The sequence below is a fragment of the Chiloscyllium plagiosum genome, unplaced genomic scaffold (genome assembly GCF_037043375.1).
Source record: "Chiloscyllium plagiosum isolate Xiang-an unplaced genomic scaffold, Cpla_swu_hap1 HiC_scaffold_8, whole genome shotgun sequence".
NCBI lineage: Eukaryota > Metazoa > Chordata > Chondrichthyes > Orectolobiformes > Hemiscylliidae > Chiloscyllium > Chiloscyllium plagiosum.
Genome location: NW_028270146.1, coordinates 55,218,464 through 55,223,225, shown reverse-complemented (window position 1 = coordinate 55,223,225; position 4,762 = coordinate 55,218,464).

Genomic DNA, 4,762 nt, shown 5'->3' with positions numbered 1-4,762 from the left:
TTCCCCCCCTCTCTTCCCACCTCCCCCTTTCCCCCCCTCTCTTCCCCCCTCCCCCTTTCCCCCCCTCTCTTCCCCCCTCCCCCTCCCCCTTTCCCCCCCTCTCTTCCCCCCTCCCCCTTTCCCCCCCTCTCTTCCCCACCTCCCTTCTCCCCCCCCTCCCTCCCCTCTCTTCCCCCCTCCCCTCTCTTCCCCCCTTTCCCCCCTCCCCCTCCCCCTCTCTTCCCCCCTCCCCCTCCCCCCCTCTCTTCCCCCCCTCCCCCTCCCCCCCTCTCTTCCCCCCCTCCCCCTCCCCCCCTCTCTTCCCCCCTCCCCCTCCCCCCCTCTCTTCCCCCCTCCCCCTCCCCCCCTCTCTTCCCCCCTCCCCCTCTCTTCCCCCCCTCCCCCTCCCCCCCTCTCTTCCCCCCCTCCCCCTCCCCCCTCTCTTCCCCCCCTCTCTTCCCCCCCCTCCTCCCCTCTCTTCCCCCCTCCCCCTCCCTTCCCCCTCTCCCCCTCCCTTCCCCCTCTCCCCCTCCCTTCCCCCTCTCCCCCTATCTTCCCCTTCCCCCTCTCTTCCCCCTCCCCCTCTCTTCCCCCTCCCCCTCTCTTCCCCCCCCTCCCCCTCTCTTCCCCCCCCTCCCCCTCTCTTCCCCCCCCCTTTCCCCCTCTCTTCCCCCCCCCTTTCCCCCTCCCCCTCTCTTCCCCCTCCCTTCCCCCCCTCCCTTCCTCCCCCCCTCCCTTCCCCCCCTCCCCCTCCCTTCCCCCCCCCTCCCTCCCCCTCTCTCCCCCTCCCTTCCCCCCCTCCCCCTCTCTTCCCCCCCTCCCCCTCTCTTCCCCCTCCCCCTCTCTTCCCCCCTCTCCCCCTCTCTTCCCCCTCCCCCTCTCTTCCCCCCTCTCCCCCTCTCTTCCCCCCCCTCCCCCTCCCTTCCCCCCCTCCCCCTCCCTTCCCCCCCTCCCCCTCCCTTCCCCCCCTCCCCCTCTCTTCCCCTTTCCCCCTCCCCCCCCTCTCTTCCCCCTTCCCCCTCTCTTCCCCCTCTCTTCCCCCTTCCCCCTCCCTTCCCCCTTCCCCCTCTCCTCCCCCTCCCCCTCTCTTCCCCCTCCCCCCCCTCCCCCTCTCTTCCCCCCTCCCCCTTCCCCCCCTCCCCCTCTCTTCCCCCCTCCCCCTTCCCCCCCTCCCCCTCTCTTCCCCCCTCCCCCTTCCCCCCCTCCCCCTCTCTTCCCCCTCCCCCTTCCCCCCTCCCCCTCTCTTCCCCCCTCCCCCCCTCTTCCCCCTTCCCCCTCCCCCCCCTCTCTTCCCCCTTCCCCCCCTCTCTTCCCCCTTCCCCCTCCCTTCCCCCTTCCCCCTCTCCTCCCCCTCCCCCTCTCTTCCCCCTCCCCCTCTCTTCCCCCTCCCCCTCTCTTCCCCCTCCCCCTCTCTTCCCCCCTCCCCCTTCCCCCCCTCCCCCTCTCTTCCCCCCTCCCCCTCTCTTCCCCCCTCCCCCTTCCCCCCTCCCCCCTCCCCCTCTCTTCCCCCCTCCCCCTCTCTTCCCCCCTCCCCCTCTCTTCCCCCCTCCCCCTTCCCCCCCTCCCCCTCTCTTCCCCCCTCCCCCTCTCTTCCCCCCCTCCCCCCCTCTTCCCCCCTCCCCCTTCCCCCCCTCCCTCCCCCTTCCCCCCTCCCCCTTCCCCCCCTCCCCCCCCCTTCCCCCCTCCCCCTTCCCCCCCTCCCCCTCTCTTCCCCCCCTCCCCCTCTCTTCCCCCTTCCCCCCTCCCCCTTCCCCCCCTCCCCCTCTCTTCCCCCCCTCCCCCTTCCCCCCTCCCCCTTCCCCCCTCCCTCTTCCCCCCTCCCCCTTCCCCCCCTCCCCCTCTCTTCCCCCCTCCCCCTCCCCCTCTCCTCCCCCTTCCCCCCTCTTCCCCCCCTCCTCCTCTCTTCCCCCTTCCCCTCCCCCTCTCCTCCCCCTTCCCCCCTCTTCCCCCCCTCCTCCTCTCTTCCCCCTTCCCCCCCTCCCCCTCTCTTCCCCCTTCCCCCTCCCCCTCTCTTCCCCCCTCCCCCTCTCTTCCCCCCTCCCCCTCCCCCTCTCTTCCCCCCTCCCCCTCTCTTCCCCCCCTCCTCCCCCCCTCTCTTCCCCCCTCCCCCTCTCTTCCCCCCCTCCTCCCCCCCTCTCTTCCCCCCTCCCCCTCTCTTCCCCCTTCCCCCTCCCCCTCTCTTCCCCCCTCCCCCTCTCTTCCCCCCTCCCCCTCTCTTCCCCCCTCCCCCTCTCTTCCCCCCCTCCTCCCCCCTCTCTTCCCCCCTCCCCCTCTCTTCCCCCCCTCCTCCCCCCTCTCTTCCCCCCTCCCCCTCTCTTCCCCCCCTCCCCCTCTCTTCCCCCCCTCCCCCTTCCCCCTATTCCCCCCCTCCCCCTCTCTTCCCCCTATTCCCCCCCTCCCCCTCTCTTCCCCCTATTCCCCCCCTCCCCCTCTCTTCCCCCTATTCCCCCCCTCCCCCTCTCTTCCCCCTATTCCCCCCCTCCCCCTCTCTTCCCCCTATTCCCCCCCTCCCCCTCTCTTCCCCCTATTCCCCCCCTCCCCCTCTCTTCCCCCCCTCCCCCTCTCTTCCCCCCCCTCCCCCCCCCTCCCCCTTCCCCCTCTCTTCCCCCCTCCCCCTCTCTTCCCCCCTCCCCCTCTCTTCCCCCCCTCCCCCTCTCTTCCCCCTATTCCCCCCCTCCCCCTCTCTTCCCCCTATTCCCCCCCTCCCCCTCTCTTCCCCCCCTCCCCCTCTCTTCCCCCCCTCCCCCTCTCTTCCCCCCCTCCCCCTCTCTTCCCCCCCTCCCCCTCTCTTCCCCCCCTCCCCCTCTCTTCCCCCCCTCCCCCTCTCTTCCCCCCCTCCCACCCCGTCCTTCCAGGTAGTCTCTCTCTCTCTCTCTCCCCCCCACTCCCTCTCTCAGGTTCTCTCCCCCAATCCCTCTCTCCAGGTTCTCTCCCCCACTCCCCGTCTCCAGGTTCTCTCCCTCTCTCCCCCACTCCCTCTCTTCAGGTTCTCCCTCTCTCCCCCACTCCCTCTCTCCAGGTTCTCTCCCCCACTCCCTCTCTCCAGGTTCAGTCCCCCACTCCCTCTCTCCAGTTTCAGTCCACAACTCCCTCTCTCCAGGTTCAGTCCCCCACTCCCTCTCTCCAGGTTCAGTCCCCCACTCCCTCTCTCCAGTTTCAGTCCACAACTCCCTCTCTCCAGGTTCAGTCCCCCACTCCCTCTCTCCAGGTTCAGTCCCCCACTCCCTCTCTCCAGGTTCAGTCCCCCTTCATCCCCCCATTCAGTCTCTCCAGGTTCTCTCTCTCTCTCACTCCTTCTCTCCAGGTTCTCTCTCTTTCTCCCACTCCTTCTCTCCAGGTTCTCTCTCTCTCTGTCCCACTCCTTCTCTCCAGGTTCTCTCTCTCTCTGTCCCACTCCTTCTCTCCAGGTTCTCTCTCTCTCTGTCCCACTCCTTCTCTCCAGGTTCTCTCTCTCTCTGTCCCACTCCTTCTCTCCAGGTTCTCTCTCTCTCTGTCCCACTCCTTCTCTCCAGGTTCTCTCTCTCTCTGTCCCACTCCTTCTCTCCAGGTTCTCTCTCTCTCTCTCTGTCCCACTCCCTTCTCTCTGTCCCACTCCTCTCCAGGTTTTTCTCTCTCTCTGTCCCACTCCTCTCCAGGTTTTCTCTCTCTCTGTCCCACTCCTTCTCCAGGTTTTCTCTCTCTCTGTCCCACTCCTTCTCTCCAGGTTCTCTTTCTCCCACTCCTTCTCTCCAGGTTCTCTCTCTCCCACTCCTCTTCAAGTTCTTTCTCTCTCTCTCTCACTCCTTCTCTCCAGGTTCTCTCTCTTTCTCCCACTCCTTCTCTCCAGGTTCTCTCTCTTTCTCCCACTCCTTCTCTCCAGGTTCTCTCTCTCTCTCTCTGTCCCACTCCTTCTCTCCAGGTTCTCTCTCTCTCTGTCCCACTCCTTCTCTCCAGGTTCTCTCTCTCTCTGTCCCACTCCTTCTCTCCAGGTTCTCTCTCTCTCTGTCCCACTCCTTCTCTCCAGGTTCTCTCTCTCTCTGTCCCACTCCTTCTCTCCAGGTTCTCTCTCTCTCTGTCCCACTCCTTCTCTCCAGGTTCTCTCTCTCTCTGTCCCACTCCTTCTCTCCAGGTTCTCTCTCTCTCTGTCCCACTCCTTCTCTCCAGGTTCTCTCTCTCTCTGTCCCACTCCTTCTCTCCAGGTTCTCTCTCTCTCTCTCTCTGTCCCACTCCCTTCTCTCTGTCCCACTCCTCTCCAGGTTTTTCTCTCTCTCTGTCCCACTCCTCTCCAGGTTTTCTCTCTCTCTGTCCCACTCCTCTCCAGGTTTTCTCTCTCTCTGTCCCATTCCTCTCCAGGTTTTCTCTCTCTCTGTCCCATTCCTCTCCAGGTTTTCTCTCTCTCTGTCCCATTCCTTCTCTCCAGGTTCTCTCTCTCTCTCTTCTTCTCTGTCCCACTCCTTCACTCCAGGTTCTCTCTCTCTCCCTCACTCCTTCTCTCCAGGTTCTCTCTCTCTGTCCCACTCCCTCTCTCCAGGTTCTCTCTCTCTCTGTCTCACTCCTTCTCTCCAGGTTCTCTCTCTCCTTCTCTCCAGGTTCTCTCTCTCTCTGTCCCACTTCTCCAGGTTCTCTCTCTCTCCCCCCCCACTCCTTCTCTCCAGGTTCTCTCTCTCTGTCTCACTCCTCTCCAGGTTCTCTTTGTCTCTCTGTCTCACTCCTCTCTAGTTCTCTTTCTCTCTCCCTCTCTCCCACTCCTTCTCTCCAGGTTCTCTCTCTCTCTGTCCCACTTCTCTCCAGGTTCTCTTTGTCT